Below are 9,587 nucleotides of genomic sequence, written 5' to 3'. Positions count from 1 at the left end.
AACAGAAAAAAAAAAAAAAAAAAAAAAAAAAAAAAAAAAAAAAACCTCAGGAAGCTTACATTATAAGTAGTCTCTTATGAGAAAACAAATCCAAATCTTTAAGTAAAATGTATCCTTGTATTATAGTCCACGCTTATAAAATCGAGGAAAAGTCATGCAGCTGGTTTTTAAACCAAAATTATTAAACCAGTTTGATTTATTTAACAATTCACCTTGCTTATGTGAACTGAGATTCTTAATTAAAAGATTTCTGAACTAGCAGTTTCTGTAAGAGGACCTTTTTTTTTTTCCTTAAAAGACCAGAACATCTAAAGTACTAGAAGTCCAGTTTCTTTATTTTCTAGAAACTCAGGGAATATTAGATACAGGTAAATGTTTACAATTCTCTATAAACCAATCTGAACAGAACTTCTTTTAGAAAATACATCATCATCAAATTTATATCCTCACATTTATTAATATTCTCCAGAATATATTTCACACGGAAACAACGAGAAACAGAGGTGGTTCTCAAGGACAGATGTACAGAACCACCGAGAACTTGCAGTTGTAGTTCTATACGCTGAGCTGCAGGTCAAAGGTAATCACAGAAATAGTGAAACTCACCCATCGAGTTCTCAAAGAGCCATTCTCCGTTCCGGTGGGCGTGAAATATTTTCTTAATCGATTTGATTCCTAATAGATAAACAAACAACAAAAAATTAACAAACTAGATTCTCCCACCATCCACCCAGCCCAACAGACCATAATGGGTCACCAAGAGATCAGCCCATAAAGGCAGATTTCCAATCCCTGCTTTCACCAAGGAGGCTTAGCTTAGCAGCTGTGCACAGACCAGATGCACAGGGTGCTCTCTCCCCATGCGGTGGAGACCAGCCTAGTGGTCAGATACCCACCGGTCTTGAAGACAGTGTGACCCAGACCCAGAGTTTCCTGACGCATGAGAAGAATGTCAAGGCCAACTAGTGACCCAAGATGAAAACTGGTTTCACTGGAACGGGCAGTGGAAAGAGACTGTTACACAGACCAGAAACAAAAGCAGAAACATAGAATCAGAATTTGAAATATTGAAACCAAAAATCCAAGAAACCCCAGAAAACCAGAGAGTCGCCAGAGACGGCGTTCTCTCGCTCCTGGAGACTGACTTTGGGACCCAGGAAAGCGCATGCCTGGGACCAAGCAGAACATGGGACCCTTCTGGGGGTGACACAGTTTAATGGGCTTCAACAAGGAAGCCCACTGGGGCCTTTCTATGAAACAATCTCTAAAAGTGTCAAATTTCCCAAATGTTAAAAACACAAATGCATAAAAACAGAATAAACCTGTGTCAAAGATTTATTGAACTCGTTAATGAGGAAACAAACAGACGAGCTGATTTAAAGAGCGTTTGAAGTACAGTATTTACAGCCACCGAAGAAAGCGTGTGGAATTAGACACCAGGTTAGAGTTTTCTAAATTGGTTTATGTCCATATAGCCATTGGGGTTGACTTTTCTATCCGACAGAAATAATTTGCATCACTATTTGGCATAAATCTCCAAGTAACTTCAGTGAATTTAGGTCCTGATCTGTAGCAAATGGTTAGGCCAGCAAAGGCATGGGTTTTGAACCATCCTTGGAAGGGCCTTTGGATCAGGCTCCAGCATGACACCGCAAGGACGCGCATCTCTACTTTGCCTTATTTTCACCTTGTGGATCACTTTGCGTTTCCAGGCAGGCAGGTGGTACAATTAGAAGGGGATTTGGGGCAGTGAGCCTGGTATGGGATGCAAGGCGGCTGAGAAGGTACAGACACGGTAGGGGTGCCCTCGTAAGGGAGTTCCCGCTGGAAGGGGGTCTGCACGGTTTCCTGGAGGAGAAGTTGGGCCATCAGGGCTGACGAGGAGGCTGTGTGCTGACCCGGGAGCCCATGGGTGCAGAGCTCCCCAGGCAGGACACTCGGAATCTCCCGCAAGACTTTTCCTTCTGTGGCCTGAGGAGTGGGTGCGGGTCGACATCAAGTGGACTGGGTGTTCTAGAAGATGCATTCACGACACCTTGCCCCATCGCTCATGGTGACGGGAGGCCAAACTGTTGCCGCCTTGGCCGTGACCCACGAGCCTTCCCTGGCCGGGAGTGCAGCCCGCGAGGCTCTCTCATTGCACGCCGAGCCCGCTTCCTGGTTCTGTTCCTCCCTTCTGCCCCCCACTCCACACGCGGTACCAACCACCGCTGCAGTTCAAGCCCGCCAGCACGGTGCCCAGGAGGGGCTCCCCGGGGCATCCACTCCATCGCCCCCGCCGTGCCTCCACCTGCCTGTCTCACTCATTCTGTCTCATCTCAGCCCACAGTCCTCGCCTCGCTGGTCCTCTGCTCACACGTTGCTCTCTCTCTCCTCCCGAGCGCACTCAGCTGTCTCCCCACCCCCAGCACTTCTTGGCCCTGGGTCCCTCCCCTCCAACTGAGCCCCTCTCGGGGCAATCCCACCCCCGCCGGGCTGCTTCCCACTGTCCCGAAGGGCTCTGCTTTCGGCCCCTCTGTGTTCTGAACCTTCCTCCTGTAAGCCCTGAGGCTTGCACCTCGCTCTGCTCTGTGACCACATCCCTCGCTCACAGCATCTGAACATGCACCAGGTGGCCTGTGGGTCAGGCCTATTGCTCCCTGGGGGTGATTCACGACTTTGAATCATCTCCAGGTGGTCTTTGCAGCCACAGCTTTCTCAGGCTGGCTTCGAGATCCACACATGACCCAAGGCTGGGGTGGGATTACATGTGGACCCCTCCCTTCGCCCCGGGTCCACCTGCAGCTCAGGGCCCTGGGGCTGAATACCTGGAATCAGCTGGTCCCCTTCGGGTCTCAGAACCCCAGAACAAGCCTATAAGACAGCTTGAAAATGGATCCAGGCTTCCTCACTCCGCCTTTCCAATCTGGGGAGAAGCCTGCTATACAATTAGGGCAGATGTCTGTGCCTTTCCTCCAAAGCTAGAGAACCCTGCACAGGCCGGAGCCCTGTTCACTTCTTCTTCTGGCTTAGCAGGGGCCAAAGAGATAAACGTGAGGGAAAAGAGCTGTCTTTCTGGCCTCGCACCCTGGCCATCCCCAACTTTTAGGGGAACCTCTACAGGGCACAATCTCCTACCACCTCTGTGCCTTTGGCTCTGGGCAACATGGCAGCTGAAGCACCAAGGACCCGGGCAGCCTTTCCTCTGATCCTCCCCAAAGGGATCCCGGGGCCCTGGCCCCCTCCTGCGGGTTGTCCCCCAAGAAGGGCCACCAGAGGGCCACAGGACTGCTGGCTCCTCCCGGAGGAAGGACCAGAAACTTCGAGCCCAGCGCTTGAGTCCAAGTTCCAGCATCTATTGCTTAAGTGAAAGTCAGCAACTTACTCAACTTATCTCATCCCAAGAGTGAATAACGTTAAGGACCGTCATCCGTCTCACAGAGTTTTTCTGTGGATCCAAGGAGATTTAAATAACCTTGCAAATAACCTTGCAAACAATAAAGCTTCACCACTCATAGTATCACCACTCATGGTAATAAATATAGTAAATAATCATAGTCATATTTTAGGCGTATCATTAACACCCCTCATCCTGATAGCACCCATCGTGGGAACACCTGTCATCCTAGTAGATCTTCTTCAGCAGGTTCTCAGTCTCCCCGTGGGCTCCCTTGTCTTGACCTCATACAGTGGGACCCTGTTTCCCCCATATCTCTTGCCCAAGCAAGACATGCATTACTGCCTGAGGGTGTGTTTTATTTTTTACCCCCTCTGCCCCCACCTTTTCCCAAAGGTTCCCTACAGACTCCTGCCTCCGACTGCAGGGCAGAGTCCTGACCATCAAGGCTCAATGAGTGTTCGGCACACCCCACGCCATCCCTCCATCCAGCCAAAGCCACGCGGGGCCGCCCTCCCGCTCGGTCAGTCCCATCTTCAGCCTCAGCTGGGTTTCGATTCCGTTCCAGTGTGGCCCGTGGCATGTCCGTGGTGTGACCCGAACAAGGGTGCTGTGACCAGCACACTTGGGAAGTGCTGGCAGAGTGAACGTTGTTTCGTTTTGCTTATTCGGCTGTAAGCCTTTTCAGACGTTAATACACTATACACACGACACATGTCCCAGCAGGCGATGGCGTCTGCCGTTCCCCAAGCCCACTTGACCCTCTTTCCCGGCACAGTGGCTCTTTGCGTCAGTGTCCCGTGGAACAATCTCCTTCACCATCACTCAGGCTCGGCACACGGTGAGGCCCTCCCTCATCCAGCCTGTGGACAGAGGTTAGCCCCGCCTGAAGCCTTTGCTGTCGACAGCACCTCCACCCCCACGTCCAGGCTCCCCCCGCCCCACATCGTACCAATTTCTACCAGACGAAATCTGACCCTGCGCGAGGTTTCCTTCCACGCGCTGACTTCTGGCCCGAAGCCCTGTCAGCTCATAGGCTGAGGCAGAGACCTTCATCTTTCCGTCTCCCACAGTGGAAAGCACTTGGTCCAGGCACCATCTCAAGGAAGAGCAGGAAGGGGCCTGCTTGTCCAAACTCAGCAGGAGAGCCAAGGGTGAGGGGCTGGAAGCCGAGGGACGACAGCTGGATTACGTCTGCAAGCCTCTCCAGCACCACCTTCTCTGGAGAGAGAAATTCCCACGTGCCAGGAAGCCCAGGCCTAAGGGCTCCTTGGGGGCCCTGGACACGACCCAGAAGAACCCCCCTCCTCGACAGACAGGGAGAGGCTTATCATCCCACTGCCGGCAAAGCAGGAACGCACTTGTCTCGTAGGCACGGGAAGGGAATTGCCCCTCACCTCTGAGCCCAGTCTGGGAATTTCACTCTCACCTGGGGATCTGGGTTTTTGCCTTCAATTTAATTCTTCACTTCAGCATCCATTCAGCCATGAGCTGGCTCTGTGCCAGCACTCGGCCAGGCCCCGGGAGAGGCAAGGGTGCAAGAAACTTGTGCCCTGGGGAGCCTGATGTGCGCTTGGAGGACGTGGGACGCATGCCTTCTTGGCTTTATCTTCTGTAACAGAGATTCTAGGAGGTGCCTTAGTTGCTGGGGGGAACCAAAGCCTGTTCAGGCCACCAAGGGCCATTGTCGCCATGTTCTGTGACTCCATGACCACAGGGTAAGTTGGCGGTGAGTAACCTAACTGCCCTTTGCTGATAACCATGGCAGGGGACAGAGATAATGTACTGTGAAGTTAGAAGCGCTTAAGCTTCAGAGTCTCTGCCATGTACAAGTCCCTTCCAAGGCCCTGTCCCTGATTTTGCACTGACGATGTGGTACTATTTCCCTTATTTCTGAATTGAATAAGCATTGGTCCCACAAATCCTGGACCTACCCTGAGTGGGTGAGAGGCACATGCCTCTCCATTTATGTCCCATTCCTTGAAAACTTGCAGGACCAGAAGATTCTCCCGAACTTGACAGAAATAAGCTGGTCCTGAACTTGATGTAACGCGACAGGCGTGTTATGTCCAGCTCTCAGGCTTGGTGCATTTGCAGGGAAGACCGTTTCCTGAGCGGATCCTGGAGTTACTGGATCTGAATCTCTGAGACACCCTAGGACCGCCATGTGCTCTGTAGAACATCTGAAAACCCTGCTGCTGGTGGCCTTGACGATGCCCAGAGCCCACCTGGGCAGTGAGCCAAGCCAGGGGACAGGCCACTCTTTTCCCACCCAACCTCGTTTTCAGGAAAACTCTAGTGAACGTTTCGAACATTACCGGTCCTTCAGCCTTCCCAGCTTGTCACTATCCGGTATATTTCCCCCTCAACTCTTTTTTCTTGATGTCAGTGCAACTCATCACGGGCCCTCCACATCGAGGCAAGTAATAGAGACAAAAGTAATGAGCTGTCTTCCCAGTGCCGGGCTTCCCAGCCAAGTAGCAGGAGTGTCGGACCAGCCTGGGGCTCCTGTCCTTCTGCCAGGACATTCCCACCAGCGTCAGCTTCCTGGGGTTCAGCCCCGCTTAGTGACCTGAAACTTCAGAGCGAAATGCTTCCTCGTCTCAGGAATGTCAGAACTCTCTAGGTTCCCTTTAAATGTCTCTAGAACCTCATTCCCCTGTTTACTGCTTCTTAGATGAAACACAGTCCCCCATCCACGCGAAGCGTACTGGACAAGAAAATCCGACTGAAGGCTTCATGGCTGTAATTCATTTGCGCTTCGTCCCATCCCCTTGGGAATGAAAAGGGGCATCTGCTATTGCTTGACAGAACAGCCTCACCAAGAGCAGGGGATGTGCTTTGTGGGTGGAAGAACGGGCCAGGGCGGAGTGGCTGCCCTACAAAATAGGAGGGAGCCCCAGTAATAAGGCAGCCTTTGAAAAAGGACCCCCAGGGCTGGGCCATTCGGTGGGAAACAGATGTGCCTGTGGCCTGAGGAAGGGATCTGCGTCTCTCCCCGGCCCCTGCACAGTCCAGCTGCATGATTCCATCATGCAGCCAGAGCCTCGGGCTTGCTGGGAATAGAGTTGCTTTTTCAGCTTTCAGGTCCAGTGGGCGATCAGAAATTCCCCGTGCTTTCAAGTTCTCAATTAAAACATCAAGTCTAAACAGGGAGCACAAAAGGGACCTCGGATCTAGTGCCCGAGGGAACAGTTAGGAGAAACTCTTTAAAAGGTGTCACCCTCTGCCTGAGGAAAAGGAAGTGATTATTTTCACTTTTTACCATTAGGGTCCTCGCTCTACAGAAAAGTGAAAAGGTTTCGTGCAGGACTTCTCCCCTCACCCATCTGCCTCCCAGCCCCTCCTTAGCCGGACGGATGGTTACACAGGGCCCTCGCCCACCCTCAGGCCGCTGAGAGGTGCTGACTTCCTCCCAAGCCTGACCTCTTACACCATGAGCCCCAGGGTCACCACACAGGCCGGCCAACGCTCATCCCTCCTGGCAGCTGGGTCCACATCGGAAAGGCTTCATTCTGATTTGTGTTGTATTTACAGTAGATTGTTTGGATAAGAGTGTTGACTTTCCCCTGATTTTGAGATGGAGCCATGGTTGTGATGCTGTCCCAAATCCCTTAGGCAATCTTTGTGCTGAGTCACTTCAAGCCTGACCTGGTGTGTAGGTCTGGTTGATGGAGGCCAGCTAGCTGGTTTAATGTCACAGCCGACCTCTATCAGAGCAGGAGGTGCTCTGAGCCCGGAGAGGGGCCAACACCTAAGCCAAGTCTCTCCCACTCTAGAGGCAAAGCTCTAACCACTGCCCAGTACTGCCGCCTACTCAGCTATCCCCATCTCCCAGCCCGGCAGAGGGAATAGCGTTACCGGGAGACGACCGTAAAGCATTAGTGCTGGCAGTGACCTCTGTGCTCCCAGACCAACGCCATCCTCATTATACAACCGGAAAGAGTGAGCACCAAATGGGCTCGTTCAAGGTCAGCCAACTTATTGACGGAAGACAGAAAGACAATGTGGAAATCAGACAATTTTGTCCTTTCTGTGATGGCTCCGGGCAAAGATTTTATGAGGAAGATGCTGGAAACCAGGACTAACACTTAGGACTGAGATTTGTCCATGGATTGAATTTCTCCATGCTTCTCCCTTCGCCCACATGGTGGGAACACTGAGAGCTGTGTCTGAGCTTCCCCTAAAAATACGGGATTCCTGCACAGAAGATGACTAAGGTGGGATGCTTCTGTCATTTAGGCTGGTGGCCCTTCATATATTGTCACCTGTAACCCTCCTTTACCTGTCCCACCTGTGACAGCTCAGATGGTAATTCCTGATATCTGGCCTCATCATTGATATCTGGGTTACCCCAGAGCAGGGCTAACTGTGGCCAGAAATCAAAGCCATGTGGTGTGACCAGGAGAAGCCTGGACGTTCCCCTGTCCCCTTTCTGCTGTCCTCTGATGGGGCCCTCGGGCCTGTCTTCTGCAAAGCTGACACCTCACAGCGGGGCTGCCTGGAGGGAAAGATGCTCCATCTCTGCTCAGAGGAGAAATGCACTGCGTCCACAAGCAGGTTGAGTCCCCTTCCTAACCTTGGGCACAGTGTCTGGGGAAGAATCCAGCCTCCTCTCCTCCCTCTTCTCACCTCAGGCTGTTCAAGCCCAAGTCCGTCCTGTCTTTCGCTCCTGGACCCTCTGCTGGTAAAGCGTCCACGGCGTGTGTCCCCTTCCATCTCCTGCAACGCTCTCTGAACTGCTCTGACATTCAGCCTGAGCTAGCCAGAAACTTTATTTTGTTTATTTTATTGATTTTGTTGTTTTTATTTTCTCTTTGGCAGCTCCCATCACCCCTCCTAATTTGGAGCTCCTTGAAGAGCAGAACCCGGCACATCTCATACCTGTCATGTCTCATCCCGGGCACAGGCCGGAGGAGTCCTTGGGGGCCGTCCATCAATGACAACAAAGCCATCCGTGCCATGGTTCCTGTGTCTTGAAAGAGGAAGCCGGCTACACAGGTTTATAATGAGTCTGTCTGTCACTAGAACGTTGGCACTTTCGGGGCAAAGGATGCTTTTTATAGATGCAGCTGTACTGCTTGGGAGCTGACAAATGAGGACCTGGCCAAGTGCAGAACAGGAAATGCTTCTTCTCTGCCTCAACTGCGTGTCTTGAAATTGCTCTTGTCACTCCTGCCTGTGGGGAGGGGAAGGGCCTCTACTGCCTGGTCAGAAGCTTCTCCCAATGGCTTCTGACTAGAACATGCAGGCCGAGAGAGCCTGGAGCAGCAGGTCTGTCGGGCAGGGCTCTGGTTCCTTGGATGAACAGTGTGGTGAATCTCCAATCTGCCGACATTTCTCGAGAAGACATTTCATAAAAAGCCCCAGTTGGGAAGGAATGCTGGCTGGAATCAAGCCACTTCTAAAAACACAGGCAGCTGCACAAAATCCCTGAGCAGTCCTGTCCTGAGACCCAGGAGGATGTCAGGCTAGGGCGGGAGGTGCTGCATGAAGGGGGGTGGGTGGGGCGTGAGGTGGCCTCGGGCAGAGAAGGAGTGAAGGAATGGGGGATGCTCCCCCATCGGTGGACGGAGTCACTGAGGCTTGTCGGTCTGCAATGAGCTTAGCACAGTGTTAGGTGACACTTGGAACCACTCCTCTACTGATGGCCGCAGGGTGAGCATCTAAGAGGCAGGGGTCCTTTGAGAATTCACCTGGGGAGAGACAGTTAGGACCAAGTGTGGTCAGGAAGGCCGAGGGAATTTGTGTGAAGTAAGGATAGAAAACTAAGTACGGGTGTGTGTGTGGGGCGGGGGGTGCATCCCAGGACCAGGGCACGGCACGAAATGCACAAGAGAAAATAAACACCCTGTGTTTGGGGGTATCGGTGCTGTAAGAAGCTTTCACCAGCTGCAGACACAGCTAGTAGCAGAGAGGACTCAAAGAACAGAATGTTTTCCATGGTGGAGCCTTGAACGCCAAGCAAGGGAGTTGGCTTTTTCTCCAACAAACAAGGGAGAACCACGGGGGGCTTTGGCACATGGATGGAACGACAAGATGGGAGTTCTGTCAAGCTGACCTGGATGGGGGGCCAGAGTCCGAGGGCAGAGGGTTAGGGGGCGGCTGCCATGCTTCACGCAGGATGCTGGGACCAGACCGCACTGCTGCCCAAGAGAACGCCCAGCAGGGGACAGAGAGCGGGTGTTTTGGAGGGAGAATCAGTCTCACA

The 9,587-nt window shown here is 52.3% G+C and overlaps 1 pseudogene; it reads right to left on the bottom strand.

Moving 5' to 3' along the window:
- LOC112402886 (60S ribosomal protein L15-like) overlaps positions 1-5,061 on the bottom strand; it is a 45,317-nt pseudogene extending 40,256 nt beyond the window's left edge.
- Positions 5,062-9,587: the final 4,526 nt, after the last annotated feature.

Source organism: Neophocaena asiaeorientalis, unplaced genomic scaffold, assembly GCF_003031525.2.
Source record: "Neophocaena asiaeorientalis asiaeorientalis breed wild unplaced genomic scaffold, Neophocaena_asiaeorientalis_V1.1 scaffold4, whole genome shotgun sequence".
NCBI lineage: Eukaryota > Metazoa > Chordata > Mammalia > Artiodactyla > Phocoenidae > Neophocaena > Neophocaena asiaeorientalis.
Note: the sequence above shows the minus strand (reverse complement) of the source record. Positions and strands in the feature narration are given on the sequence as shown.